The following is a 16,034-nucleotide window of genomic DNA, read 5'->3' on the forward strand; positions in this document are numbered from 1 at the left end:
GCTTATTGACGTTTTTATATCATCTTCTTCACAATTCTTCTTTTTCAGAATTTGATCTTCCTATTTATCGATTTCCTTTCAGCTTCTTCACTATTCACTGCACCACTCAACCTTATCTCCACTTCATTAATTCAGCTATGGGATTCTAGCTTTTTTTTAGAAAAAACATTTAGCTGACCACCAGTCCCTGTTTTGCTGTCCCCTTTTTCAGTAAGCTTCATTTGTTTTGCTGATTGCTCAGTGAAACACAAAAGTATAACGCAAAGTTCAAAATGTTAAAGCTGTGACACATTAATATTTGAATGTGATGCTAATAAGCTGCGATAGGTACATGTTTATTCACTATTCACATTCTTTCAGTGAGGCAGCTGAGTCACTGCTGGAGAGCATAAGTCTCCCAGTTACTCTGGAGCTTAAAGTTTAATGTTTATTTATGTCACAAGTAGGCTAGCATTAACACTGCAATTAAGTTACTGTGAAAATCCCCTAGTCGCCACACTCCGCCGCCTGTTTGGGTACACTGAGGGAGAATTTAGCATGGTCAATGCACCTGACCAGCACGTCTTTGGATTGTGGGAGGAAACTGGAGCACCCGGAGGAAACCCATGCAGACACAGGGTGAATGTGCAAACTCCACAGAGACAGTGACCCAAGCCGGGAATCGAACCCAGTCCCTGGCGCTGTGAGGCAGCAGTGCTAACCATTGTGCTACCGTGCCGCACTATTTAGGAACATAAGATGGAAGAGACCGTCACACGGTTCAACTGTCAAAATATATTATGTTCACTAAACGCTTCAATTACTTTCTCTATTGTGTGACTTTTCTCTTAACAATAAAAACACAATGAAGAATATTTGTGAGAATTTTGCGGTTGAATTTTAAAGATACTTGTGTTATTTTCTCAGTTGCTGGGCCTAAAGGGCTGGATTTGGGTTGAGATGGTCAAGACTCCAACATTGGTCTCAATTCCGGGTCAGGGAATGGCCTTGGTGACACATGTCGCTGGTTGTCATCCTGGAGCTGGCCAATTAAGGGCGGTAGGCACAGCAGGGCATTGTGAGGCCCAATCAGAGGGCCCACCATGATGTCCGGCTGGCGGTCCCACTGTTGAGGCAGGCAGGAGACTGCAAGGCCCTCGCAGAGTGGAGGATAGTAAAAAAAATTAAAACTCCCTCATGGTCACAGCTGTCACCAGCATTAATGACCTGTAGCGGTGGCTGTGGCTAGCACGCCCAGCTGGTCTGTGCTGGAGTGATAGCGAGGAGGCATCAAAGACCCCTACTGGCTATCACTGGGGAGCCAGTTCTGGTTCAGCTCTGGGCTCTGGCCAGAGGGTGGAGTGGGGAGGGGGCAGCCCCCAGTGTGAAAGATGCATCTCTTCCCCAGTTGGATGGATAATGGTTCTAATAGTCACCTGACGCTGCTGGGTGGATCTCAGAATTAAGAGTCATTGGCTGGAATTCTCCAGCTGTTCACGTCCCGCCGCTGCTGCCAGCGATGATGGAGATTTTGGCACTCAACCAAATCTCTGTTCACTGCAGCGGGATGGGAGAATCCCGGCTGCGAGCGAGGTCCTAAAATCCGGCCCAATATCTATTAAGACTCAAATTAACCTGAGACTGTTCAAGATATACACCTATTGAACACATTCATATGCCCAAGTGTTGAGATTAGATAGAGTGTCTCCATGATAAATCCAGAATGTGGAACTTTAGAGCAGCGAACATTCAGGGATAGATCTGGGAGAGGGGGCATTGCACTGTATTGGGGGAGCGGGGCAACTGGCCCTTACTAGTATGTTCTTTGGTGGCACAGTGGTTAGCACTGCTGCCTCACAGCACCAGGGACCTGGGTTCGATTCCGGCCTGGGGTGACTGTGTGGAGTTTGCACTTTCTCCTCGTGTCTGCGTGGCTTTCCTCCGGCGCTCCGGTTTCCTCCCACAGTCCAAAGATGAGCAGGTTAGGTTGATTGGCCATGCTAAATTGTCTCTTAGTGTCAGGGGGATTAGCAGGGTAAATACGTGGGGTTAAGGGGATGGGGCCTGGGTGGGATTGTGGTCGGTGCAGACTCGATGGACCGAATGGCCTCCTTCTGCACTGTAGGGATTCTATGATTTCTGTACCATTATCCAATAGCAAGAAACATGCTATTAATCTAAAGTGGACAGATTTAAACCAGGGAGATATAAAGATATAACCCTGTGAAATGTTTTCTGAAATTAACAGCATTTGTGTGAATGATCTGACATCACAACAGTACATTTCAAAATGCTTCATCAGTTTTAAAACACTTTGGGACAGCCCGAGGTCACGAGAGGTGATAGATCAATGCAGGTCCTTTCTTTTATCCTTTCAACACGTCCCCCCAAGAAAGGCATGTTTTCCTTTGCAAGTGCGGTTTCGGGTGTCACTTTGCCACTGATGGTGAATGGCCTATATGTCAGGGCAGGATTATACATTCCTCACTCTCTTTCACTCACTTGAATAAACTTGATATCTTGAACGGCAGAAGTTGGAAGATTTGTCCGCTATTAAGTGACATTTTACAATGCTGTTCACACACAAAAAAAAAACAACAGCTGCCACCTGCTGGATTTCAACCATTGAAAACATGTAGTAATGAGACACAATTAGACATTATTTCATTTGTCAGCCAAACTTCTGGATTACAGTCAAACGTGTCCAGATCAGCCGCCTTGAAAGATTCCAGCCCTCCTCCCTTTCTCTTTAACTTTCAATCTCTGACTCATTTAAAATTCATTTCCAACATTCCAAGACATTTTACACGAGTGCGCAAGTTAAAAAATGATCGCATCATTCAGCATTCTTTTTGAAGTAGGTTAGATTTTGTTTACATTTGTGATATTAGATAAGCTCTATTGAAGAGCTGCCAGTGTCTGGATTCGGGATGTTACACGGAGAATGTTGGACACTGGGATTACAAACACTAAGTTGGAAAATCCAAAGGAAGAGAACTTTTTCCAGCCTACTCCTAACACATCTCCAGGCTTGGGAATGGTTCCACAAGTATCAGGCGTCACCAGAACCTTCTCCAAGAATATAAGAACGTAAGAAGGGGAGGTGATGGCCTGGTGGTATTATCGCTGAGAATATTAAGCCAGAAATTCAGCTAATGTTCTGGGGGACCTGGGTTCAAATCCCACCATGGCAGATGATGGAATTTGAATTCAATAAAAAAAAATCTGGAAATGAGAATCTACCGATGACCGTGAAACCATTGTCGGAAAAACCCATCTGGTTCACTAATGTCCTTTAGGGAAGGAAATCTGCTGTCCTTACCCAGTCTGGCCTACATGTGACTCCAGAGCCACAGCAATGTGGTTGACTCTTAACTGCCCTCCAAGGGCAACTAGGGATGGGCAATAAATGCTGGTCAGCCAACGACGCCCTTGTCCCACAAATGAATAAAAAAGAACTGGGAGCAGGAGTGGAACTGTTTGCCAGCTCGAGCTTGCTCTGCCATTCAATATGAACATGGCTGTCCTGATTGTGGCAGACCCACTTCCCATGAAGAGATCATCCTTCATATGTAAACTAGAGGATTAGCAGGTTTGTTTTTTAATTGAATCTTGGGTGGTGACACTGGCAAGGCCACATCCTTAACTGTCCTGATAAAATGATACAGGACCTTCTTGTTGAACTGTTTGCAGTTCTTGTGATGTTGGTCCTCCCACATCTCCAGAATTCTGACAACCAAAAGCCACGCAAATTCCTGTCTTCACCTGACGTTCTCTGACACTTTGCGGCAGGGTCACTGGGCAGCGACCAGGGGTGAGATTTTCCCTGGGGTGGGATCTTCCAGTGCGGCCCTGCGGTGGGTTCCACAAATGTTCACCAGAGAAGAGAGAGGTAGTTTGTGTCTTACAGACTCCCCGGAGCTATTGGCCGACGTCTAGGAACAGGACGTCTCCCTGTTCTTTCACTTGCAATCGGTGTATAAGTCAAGGGTACCTTGCCAGCACTTTAATCCAGACTTTGAGCAGAACAATGCACTCACTGATTGCAAGGCCAACTGATAAGTGAAGTAACTAATACATTTCTCATGGTAAAACGAGCAGGCAAAATTAGAGCAGCCTCATTCCCCAGATCTTCCTGATTAAAATGGAAATACCGGTGAGTACAGAGACTCAGAAATAATATGTTGCAAGGTCTTCCCTCTCGAGGGCTGCTCACTACCGGTTGGTCAGCACTCCCTCCAGAAATAGGCCAAGGTTTTACCTACGAAATGTCCTGCTTGCTGCCTACATAGAGAAAGTAGACAAAGCAGCAACCCTTAAAGGAATAGCTGTGATCCATGAGAACCAAGTTAAAGTCATGTTTTGTGGAAGTATTTTTGCCTCTATAAAAAAGCTCTCAAATGTTGACATACCAGCAGACCAGCCTTCTATGCCATCCCAGTCAGCCAGCTCAGATTCTCCAAACCCTGCTCACTTCCTCTATAAGGACAAGCTGCTCTCGACGCTTGGAACATTCTGTCAGCTCACAGTCTCCAATCGGCATGGAAATGATTCAAGCCACCCATGAGCTACATTCAGCTCCCACCCATTGTCCATTATAGACTCAACATCAAGAATGCCCTTGTGATTGCTCAATTCATATCAGCCTTTTGAATCATAAATATAAAAATTGTGTGAAGGGCGGCACGGTAGCACAGTGGTTAGCATTGCTGCTTCACAGCTCCAGGGACCTGGGTTCGATTCCCGGCTTGGGTCACTGTCTGTGTGGAGTTTGCACATTCTCCTCGTGTCTGCGTGGGTTTCCTCCGGGTGCTCCGGTTTCCTCCCACAGTCCAAAGATGTGCGGGTTAGGTTGATTGGCCAAGCTAAAAATTGCCCTTAGAGTCCTGGGATGCGTAGATTAGTGGATAAATATGTAGGGATATGGGGGTAGGGCCTGGGTGGGGATTATGGTCGGTGCAGACTCGATGGGCCGAATGGCCTCTTTCTGTGCTGTAGGGATTCTAAGATTCTAAGAACTATATATTATGACAAATTGAAGAGTGTAAATGCTGGACTTTTCAGACCTTGATCAGGCTTCAGTTAGAATACTCACTGGGCCCAGTTTTGGTCTCCTCCCATTGACATTTGGGGTAGGGTGCAGAGGAGAGCCACGAGACTAATTTCCAGTTTGAAGCATCTTAGTTGTCACGATGGGCTAAAAGAATCGGTACTGCATACTTTAAGGAGGCCTATAGGGGTGATCTGATTGAGGTCCATTGGATGATGAAGGAACTCGATTCCAGTTGGTAGTTTATATTCAATAAATAGGTTTGGAAGGGCCAATTTTAAATTGATCAAGGCCAGACCTCAGTCAGATGTCAGCAGATGGTCCTTTGCGAGGATTATCAAGGTCAGAGAAATCTCCTGGACTGGCTTTGATCACCTGAGGTAGGGTTAATGGTCAGAGAGAAACTTCCCAGATTTTTTCCCAGTGTGTATATATTGTGATACACAAAGTGTGGGGGCCAGGTTGGAAGGATGAAAGGGCCTTTTCCTGTTCACCAATATGTGTATGCTCACGTAAACCTCAGGTTTAGAATTCCATTTTCATAGAAGTTAAATTTGTCACAACCAATTGAACAGACAATGCACATGTCTGATTCCCTGGCTGCTTACATAGGTTGAATTTCAATCATCCCACTGCAGTGAAGGTACAAATCTCATCTTGCATGCACTAGGGGCAGATTTAACTTTACATACTAGGCCAGATCGTCTCAAGTGCTAAATGTAATTTCAAAAAAGCATTGCCAGTGACCTTACCAAGTATACTATAGAGCAGGAGGAGGTTCAATTCGATGCTGCACTATCTGATTATAATTTTAATGGCTGCAGAAAAACTATATTCGGGACTGCTGCTGGTAAGAGTTGTGGAGTGGGGAAATCAAATCAAGTCTTTTTATTCCCAGGTTTTGGTGACCTTTGCTAGAAAAGGGCATGGGTATGTTGGGTTCACTTGAGATACTTTCAGGATTAAGTACGTTGTCCGGGCTATGGTATGGTCCTTTGGGTAGGATATCGCAAGATCTTTCTCTAACACCAGAGCTATGGCTGTAACACTACATTCTGCACCCTCTCCTTTCCTTCTCCCTTCTGTACTCAATAAACGGTATGCTCTGTCTGTATCGCGCGCAAGAAGCAAATACTCTTCATTGCATCCCAATACGTATGACAATAATAAATCAATTCAAATCACGTTTTGATCGGGTATGTTGTAATATTTGCCCACAAATGCAATGCAGTTGAAAAGAGTTCAGGTGTGAAAACATTTGCTAAAAGTAAATGGCATTAGCCAGCTGCAAATGTATTTCTGAGATGAAATTATGGCTGACTACTCCTGCTAATAGATGATTAATCATTTTGTTATGCATTTTAAATGTTAAATATATTTACAGCAATTGCATTAAACAAAGACATCAGCACTTTTCCCAACTAATAAATGAATCAATACTATAAAGCTATCATCCCAATTAGTTTAGCTAAGACATTTGCTTTATGTATTCAGCAAAGAAAGTGAGATGATGATTTGCCTCCAATTCTCTCTCTAGGGATTGCAACTTTAGCCCTTGTCAACAACTATTCCCAAATTGGAGCCAGAATCAGAGAAAATACATGAATTACAGGGTAAGATTTCAAATCATTAAAACACTCCAAAAGATACAATGCGGACTATTAATGGGATTATGATTTAATGAGTTTCCAGCGCCTTCACAACACAATATAATGTACAATAAATCCTGGATGATGCAAGTCGTGTTGCTGTGTCTCAGTGTTCTCAGCTGTGAGGCAGTGAGGAAACAGCAATCTCTCTTAAAAGTTATGAAGTCACTTTCTAAACAACAGACCATGTTTGGATACGGTGCCTAATTTAGGAAACACCACACAAAAGATAAACCTACCTGAGGTACGAGAGCTGCTCTTTACTCCGCCATCGCGACTGCTGTTACTCATTGAAGTGCCCCAACTGAATAAAAACACAAGTCTGGAAAATACACTGCTACTCTCTTCTCCAAAGTGTACTCCCCTTCTTCCTGCAGCTGCTTCCTAAACAAAACTCTGCTATTGTTCTGCTATCTGCTCCACAAATATGCCCTTCTCTTAAGATCCCTGTGTGCAAATGTCTGTATCAGCCTCACAGTAACACACTACTGCAATAGTTGTCACATGCTGAGTGCAATCCTACTTGTCAAGCTCCACATTGGCTAAAACAAAAACAAATTGTTCAAATTGGCCTGTGATAGAGGTCAGTTTAGGAATAACATCGATTTCATACACTACTCATGCCAATCAATGTGTTTTAAAGGCTATTGGATCATAATTGTTGTATGAAGCAATTACGCGACAGATACAATGATTAAGGAAGATTGCTGAACAGAATTCGTGAGTCAAATGAATAAAATTAATTGGGCCTTGTTAAATTCATTGATAACTATTTCCATTCTTCAATCCTGCCAAGTATACTATAGATTTAGGACTGACTTGAGGAGGAACTACGGTGACTGCCCTCCTCAGCTACTTCAAGTCATGCCTGATTTGCTTCTCCGTTGGGCCACGCGGCCGCAACACGACCTCCAGGGTTCCCTTGGAGAACGCATTGTGAGAGGAGTAGTGTGAGAGATGCTACCAGTGCGTTCTGGTAGGGAATCCTGGGAGTTGTGCTGCGGCCGTGTGGCTCAATAAAGAAGGTCAGTCGCTGTAGTGTGGTCTCATGTACATGGATAGAGCATCAATGGAGCATCAATTACCTCATCAGGGCAGGAAAGGTAACTCCCCACCTTCAGATGTCATCTGTAACACATTGGCTTACCCAGCATTCTCCAAACCCGAGTCCCCAGGGCATTACCCTGGTCCCTGGATTTCTGGTCCAGTGACAATACCACTGCGCCACTGCCTTCCACTGGCCTTGCTCCTGAATCTCCTGTTTGAAATAACTCCTCGGGGGCCAGTGTCGTTTCACCAGATTCCCTTTATCTATAACCTCTATTCCATCCCTAGAGTGTTTCAGGTACACTGTCAGAATCCAGAATGCCAGTGAACTTGACATTCCCATGCTTATATACAGGTGAGGCTGCCTGATTGGGCAGGCAATTATGACCTCAATCAGGGAGCTCATACTCCAAAGCCCAACCTCATAGGCTTGGTTGAAGTCATTACACTGTTGCTGTTGCTGTTGCTCCTCTTGTTCCTCATCAGATGTCCAAGATCGAGATGTTCCCAAACTGCAGGGAAGTGCAGATCAAAATGAGAATATATGAACACATGAACAAGCAGCAGGAGTAGGCCATTCAGCCCCTTGAGCCTGCTCTGCCATTTAATAAGATCATGGCTGACTTTCTTATCAAGAAACTATCCACCTCTGCCTTAAAAGGTCAAAGACTCTGCACCCACAACCTTTTAAGGAAAATTCCAAAGACTCACAATCTTCTGTAGGAATAAAATTCACCTCATCTCCATTTTAAATGAGCGGCCCTTTATTTTAAAACACTGACCCCTAATTCTAAATTCTCCCACAAGAGGGAACATCCTCTCCAACTTCCATATGTCAAGACCCCTCAGGATCTTATCTGTTTCATATATTAGATTCAATAAAAGTCCAAGGTAGCAGATAAAACGTTCAAAATTTCAGAAATCACTTGTCAGGCAGTGAGAGCACAACTTCAGAACATAAGAACTAGGAGCAGGAGTAGGCCATCTGGCCCCTCGAGCCTGCTCCGCCATTCAATACGATCATGGTTGATCTTTTCGTGGACTCAACTCCACTTACCCGCCCGCTCACCATAACCCTTAAGTCCTTTACTGTTCAAAAATTTATCTATCTTTAAAACATTCAATGAGGTAGCCTCAACTGCTTCACTGGGCAGGGAATTGCACAGATTCACAACTCTTTCGGTGAACAAGTTCCTCCTCAACTCAGTCCTAAATCTGCTCGCCTTATTTTGAGGCCATGACCCCTAGTTCTAGAACAAATCCTTGAAGAAAGAGGTTCTTTCAGCTGTGCGCGGAAGCAGCTGTCCTGTTTCAGGATTTCAAGGTTGCCCAGCCTGTTTATTGCACAGCCCAGTGGAATCCTGCTCAGCTCTTGTCTTGTGGTCACTGACACATTTCAGAAAGATTGGGAAAACTGTGTACTGGTTGTTAAAGCCAGATACTGAGCTAAATGAGCATTCAATTAGCTTCTGACATCTTTAATTCACAAACCTGCCATCCTCAGGAGAGTTCCCTGCACGTGTTCAAATACACGGCAATTAAATGGAGGAAGTGAGTGGAATTGTGTTGGGTTTCTGATGCATGGGGTGGGATTTTATCATCGCGGCGGGAAAATGCCGTAAAATCAGGCGTAAAGCGGCTAGTGCGAATGTGCTGTGTTTTGCGACCCGGCGAGACTTTACGGCAGCTGGATTTCTGACAAGGTCAGCCTCTCGCTGGACATGGGTGAGAGGCTGGTTAATTTATTTAAGTGTATTTAAAAATTGATTTCAATGTGTTTAGCAAGCCGGGCACTCATTCGTCCGGGCTTGCTTGCCTTTATGGCCTCGCCAGGAGAGGTTCTGTCCGGTGTGGAAAACACCTGCTCCCCATGAATGGGCAACAGTCGTGTTAGCCTCGCCGGTAAAACCGGCGGCCATTGAGGCCCCCACAGGGAGGCCGAGAGCAAGGTGGGGGTGCCCCTTTCACAGTGCCAGATTGGCAGTGCCACCTTGGCACATTGGCAGTGCCCACTGGGCACTTCGGCAATGCCCACTGTGCAGTGTCAGGGGTGGGGCCAATGGGGCAGAGCTGGATGGTGGGGGTGGGCGGCAGGGGCTGCATCTCAGGCCGCAGGCCCCCGCGGACTCCCACGTCTGGCATGTGGGAGTCTTTTAAGGAACAATTGATAAGGCTGCAGGACAGGCATGTGCCTGTAAAAGGGAAAGATAGGAAAGGTAGGATTCGAGAGCCGTGGATAACCAGGGAAATTGAGGATCTGATTAAAATGAAAAGGGAGGCATACGTTAAGTCCAGGCAACTGAAAACAGATGGAGCTCTGGAGGAATACAGAGAGAGTAGGAAAGAACTCAAACGGGGAGTTAGAAGGGCAAAAAGAGGTCACGAGATGTTCTTGGCAGGCAGGATTAAGGAGAATCCTAAGGCATTCTATTCATACGTTAGGAACAAAAGAGTTGTCAGGGAGAAAATCGGACCTCTCAGGGACAAAGGAGGGGAATTATGCTTAGAACCCAAGGGAATAGGGGAGATCCTAAATGAATACTTTGAACGGTATTCACGAAGGAGAGGGATGTGTTAACCGGGAGTGTCTCGGAGGGAGGTGTTGACCCGTTAGAGAAAATCTCCATTACAAGGGAGGAAGTGTTAGGTTTTTTAGGGAACATTAAAACTGACAAAGCTCCAGGGCCTGATGGCATCTATCCTCGACTGTTCAGAGAGCAGAGAGATGAAATTGCTAGGCATCTGACGGAAATCTTTGTCGCTTCTTTGGACACAGGTGAGGTCCCTGAGGATTGGAGGATAGCGAATGTGGTCCCGTTGTTTAAGAAGGGTAGCAGGGATAACCCGGGAAATTATAGACCAGTGAGCTTGATGTCCGTGGTAGGGAAGTTGTTGGAGAGGATTCTTAGAGACAGGATGTATGTGCATTTAGAACGGAACAATCTCATTAGTGAGAGACAACATGGTTTTGTAAGAGGGAGGTCGTGCCTTACAAATTTGGTGGAGTTTTTTGAGGAAGTGACAAAAACGGTTGATGAAGGAAGGGCCGTGGATGTCGTCTATATGGATTTCAGTAAGGCATTTGACAAAGTCCCACATGGCAGGTTGGTTAAGAAGGTTAAGGCTCATGGGATACAAGGAGAAGTGGCTAGGTGGGTGGAGAACTGGCTTGGCCATAGGAGACAGAGGGTAGCGGTCGAAGGGTCTTTTTCCAGCTGGAGGTCTGTGACCAGTGGTGTTCCGCAGGGCTCTGTACTGGGACCTCTGCTATTTGTGATATATATAAATGATTTGGAAGAAGATGTAACTGGTGTTATCAGCAAGTTTGCGGATGACACGAAGATGGCTGGACTTGCGGATAGCGATGAGCATTGTCGGGCAATACAGCAGGATATAGATAGGCTGGAAAATTGGGCGGAGAGGTGGCAAATGGAGTTTAATCCGGATAAATGCGAAGTGATGCATTTTGGAAGAAATAATGTAGGGAGGAGTTATACAATAAATGGCAGAGCCATCAAGAGTATAGAAACACAGAGGGACCTAGATGTGCAAGTCCACAAATCTTTGAAGGTGGCAACACAGGTGGAGAAAGTGGTGAAGAAGGCATATGGTATGCTTGCCTTTATAGGACGGGGTATAGAGTATAAAAGCTGGAGTCTGATGATGCAGCTGTATAGAACGCTGGTTAGGCCACATTTGGAGTACTGCGTCCAGTTCTTGTCGCCGCACTACCAGAAGGACGTGGAGGCGTTAGAGAGAGTGCAGAGAAGGTTTACCAGGATGTTGCCTGGTATGGAGGGTCTTAGCTATGAGGAGAGATTGGGTAAACTGGGCTTGTTCTCCCTGGAAAGACGGAGAATGAGGGGAGATCTAATAGAGGTGCACAAGATTATGAAGGGTATAGACAGGGTGAACGGTGGGAAGCTTTTTCCCAGGTCAGAAGTGACGATCATGAGGGGTCACGGGCTCAAGGTGAGAGGGGCGAAATGTAACTCAGATATTAGAGGGATTTTTTTTACACAGAGGGTGGTGGGGGCCTGGAATGCGCTGCCAAGTAGGGTGGTGGAGGCAGGCACGCTGACATCGTTTAAGACTTACCTGGATAGTCACATGAGCAGCCTGGGAATGGAGGGATACAAACGATTGGTCTAGTTGGACCAAGGAGCGGCACAGGCTTGGAGGGCCGAAGGGCCTGTTTCCTGTGCTGTACTGTTCTTTGTTCTTTGTTCTTTGATTGTGGGGGGCGGGGGGTGCTACTTGAGTTCTCCCTTTGTCTGTCAGACTCCTGCTACTGTTAATGGGCATGTGCAGCATCAGAGGTCTGCACATGCCCAATACCTCCCTCTACAGACTGTTGAGCGAATTAAGCCCCGTCCACAGCCTCTCTGGGCAGAAACAGACTAGCCCAAAATTTTAAAGAGAGAGTGCATATGATAGGGCCTGATAACGTGCTCAAAAAACGGATCCGGAACTCTCCCAGTTTTACGCCTGTCTGACACTTGGAAGAAATCTCGTAAAATTCCGCCCATGATGTGTTGCCACTGGCACAATCCAGCACAGAATCCTGGCATCATCCCAGCCTTAAGGAATCTGCAGGAGATTAAGATTTCCATTTTTATTTCAAGTATTATTAATTTTCCCTCTCCCCGCACCCCTGGCGAAGATTCTGGCCACCATTTCGAAACCACTGTCTGGATTTCCATGCAGTGACCAGCTGATTCTTACTAAATCCAAGCAGTACGATAAACCATTGTGTTTCACAGACTATTTCACCATCAACGCCTATTCATATAAGCTTCAATCCCCTTCTTAGACACATCATTCTGGAGTTATTTTAGGGAGTCAGTTGACTTGTTTTTACTGGAAGTCTATTCCACATATTCATTCGACTGTGGGAAAATAGTCTTTTTAATTTCCAGTCTAGTTTGAAGGTTGCTAATTTGGTATTTAATGATGCTCTTGGAGTCTATATTAAATAATTTAGTTACTCAGCATTTTATACATCTCAGCTATATTATTGTTAATTTTCTCTTCCGATTAAAACCAGATTGGTTCTGTGATTCTCTCGTCAAAACATAGCCCCATCCTGTTATCTTTCTTGTCCATGTTGGAATTATCTTCCATACATCAATGTTCTTTTGAAGTTAGGGTAGATAAGATACAACCTAATATTCTACATGAAGACTCATTAGTGAATTATGTAAGGCTAAAGTAACCCATTTTGATTAAAATCAAATCATATGTTCCAATCGAGCGGCACAGTGGTACAATGGTTAGCACTGCGGCCTCATAGAGCCAGGAACCCGGGTTCGATTCCAGGCTTGGGTCACTGTCTGTGTGGAGTCTGCATGTTCTCCCTGGGTCTGCGTGGGTTTCCTATGGGTGCTCTGGTCTCCTCCCACAGTCCAAAAGACATGCTGGTTAGGTGTATTACCCATGCTAAATTCTTCCTCAGTGTACCCAAACAAGCATCGGAGTGTGGTGACCAGGGGATTTTCACAGTAACTTCATTGCAGTGTTAATGTGTTAAGCCTACTTGTGACACTAATAGATAAGAAAAAACTCTTAACTGTCCTTTGAAAAGGCCTAGCAAATCACTGTGATGTACTAAGACATCAAACTGTACACTTCTATTATATATATAAATATATATATATGCACTCATTGCTATTTCTAAATTTTAAAACTGGACCTTGGCTGAACAAGAGTCTTATAATAGCTGAACCTATGTCTGTCTATGATCCCAGGACAAAATAAGCCATTTTGCAGTTTAGGGGAAACTCACACTTCGTTATCTCTGAGGAGACACTCATGATCACCTATGGACTGCACAACCCAACTTCAATGAGAGCTATACAAAGGTCATTTGCATCGGCTGACTCAGTTGGCTCATAGTAGACTAAAAGGGTCTGCTAAGACAAAAGGCCCCCCAAGCATTCCTTTCGGCTCACAATGGCTGTGTTATCTAGTAGTCTTTGACACCCAGTCGAATTCCAGAAATGGATACACATCCTTTGTTGAAGATTTGGTGGAGATATGGGGATCACAAAATCACAGAATCAAAGAAGCCCTTCGGCCCATCGAGTCTGCACCGATACATGAAATGCCCTGACCTGCCCACCTAATCCCACTTGCCAGCACTTGGCCCATAGCCTTGAATGTTATGGCGTGCCAAGTACCCATCCAGGTACTTTTTAAAGGATGTGAGGCATCCCGCCTCCACCACCCTCCCAGGCAGCACATTCCAGATCATCATCACCCTCTGAGTAAAATGGTTTTTCCTCATATCCCCCCTAAACTTCCCACCCCTCACTTTTAACTTATGTCTCCTCGTAACTGACCCTTCAACTAAAGGGAACAGCTGCTCCCTGTCCACCCTGTCCATGTCTCTCATAATCTTGAACATCTCAATCAGGTCGCACCTCAGTCTTCTCTGCTCCAACGAAAACAACCCAAGCTTATCCAACCTCTCTTCATAATTTAAATGTTCCATCCCAGGCAGCATCCTGGTAAATCTCCTCTGCACCCCCTCCAGTGTGTTCATGTCCTTCCTACAATCTGGCAACCATATGACATAAGCCTCTAGCTCATTGAAGAAGTCAATATTGCCTATTTGATTCACTCCACATGATATCGAGAGATAGCTGAGGGCATTTCACACAGCAGGTTAGAGGCTCTGACAACATCCCAGCTATAATGCTGAAAGCCTTTGCTCCAGAACTATCTGTACATGCCAATCTGTTCCAGTACAATACTGGCATCTCCCCGTCAATGTAGTAAATTGCCCTCAATGTTGAATAAAGAACAAAGAACAATACAGCACAGGAAAAGGCCCTTCGGCCCTCCAAGCCCGCTCCGCTCCCTGGTCCAAACTAAACCATTCTTTTGTACCCCTCCATTCCCACTCCATTCATGTGGCTATCTAGATAAGTCTTAAATGTTCCCAGTGTGTCCGCCTCCACCACCTTGCCCGGCAGCGCATTCCAGGCCCCCACCACCCTCTGTGTAAAATAAGTCCTTCTGATATCCGTGTTAAACCTCCCCCCCTCACCTTGAACCTATGACCCCTCGTTTCCCACCGACCTGGGAAAAAGCTTCCCACCATTCACCCTATCTATGCCTTTCATAATTTTATACACCTCTATTAGGTCACCCCTCATCCTCCGTCTTTCCAGTGAGAACAACCCCAGTTTACCCAATCTCTCCTCATAACTAACCCCTTCCATACCAGGCAACATCCTGGTAAACCTCCTCTGCACTCTCTCTAAAGCCTCCACGTCCTTCTGGTAGTGTGGCGACCAGAACTGGATGCAGTATTCCAAATGCGGCCGAACCAACGTTCTATACAACTGCAACATCAGACCCCAACTTTTATACTCTATGCCCCGTCCTATAAAGGCAATCATGCCATATGCCTTATTCACCACCTTCTCCACCTGTGACGTCACCTTCAAGGATCTGTGGACTTGCACACCCTGTCCTGTTCTCAAACAAAAAGACAAATCTAACCTAGCAAATCAGTGCCCCATCAGTCGACTCTTGATCATCCACAAAGTGGCATCAACAGTGCTATTAATAGCACGTACCAAGGAGCTGCTCACTGATGTTCAGGTAAAGTATTATCAGGACTATTTGGCTCTAAACTTTTGCAGAATGCAAACATGGACAAAAGAGCTGAATTCTAGAGGTGAGGTGAGTGCGAAAGCCCTTCAAATCAAGGCAAAATTGACTGAGTATCATATCAAGAAGCCCTGGTAAAATTAAGGTCAATAGGAACCGAGGGAACCATCTCCACTTACTGATATCATACAAAGAACAAAGGAAGTTGGGTGTGAATGTTGGAGGTCAGTCACCTCAGCCTCAGGACATTGCTGCAGGAGTCCCTCACGGCACTGTCCTCGGCCCAACCTTTTTCAGTCACTTCATCAATGACCCTCCTTCAATGATATGGTCAGAAGTGGGGATGTTTGCTGATAGTTGCACAGTACTCAATTCCATTCACAACTCCTCAGAGAATGAAGAGAATCCATGCCAGGATGCTGCAAGACATGGACAAAATTGGGCTTGGAGTGATAAGTGGAAAGTAACAGTCTTGCCAAGCAATTGCTATCTCCAACAAGATAGAATCCACCTTCCTCCCCTTGATGTTCAAAGGCATTGCCATTGCCAAACGCCCCGCCATCAATTGTGTGTTATCATTGTCCAGAAATTTAACTGGACTTAAATACTGTATCTACAAGAGCAGATCAGAGGCTGGGAATTCTGGAGCAAGTAACTCATCGCTTGATTCCCCAGAGGCTGTCCACCAT

General features: G+C 45.3%; 1 protein-coding gene across 3 annotated transcripts in view; it reads right to left on the minus strand.

Moving 5' to 3' along the window:
* The window catches only part of jcada (junctional cadherin 5 associated a), a 322,299-nt gene that overhangs the window by 197,094 nt on the left and 109,171 nt on the right, over nt 1–16,034 (minus strand). The window contains exon 1 of one of the 3 annotated variants that reach the window (XM_078233544.1): nt 6,918–6,977. The exons of the other annotated variants lie outside the window; for them this stretch is intronic. The gene's annotated coding sequence lies outside the window, so the exon portion shown is untranslated. Of the gene's footprint in view, nt 1–6,917; nt 6,978–16,034 lie in introns of those variants that run through there. 3 annotated transcript variants of the gene reach the window in all.

This window comes from Mustelus asterias, chromosome 2 (genome assembly GCF_964213995.1).
Source record: "Mustelus asterias chromosome 2, sMusAst1.hap1.1, whole genome shotgun sequence".
Classification (NCBI taxonomy): Eukaryota; Metazoa; Chordata; class Chondrichthyes; order Carcharhiniformes; family Triakidae; genus Mustelus; species Mustelus asterias.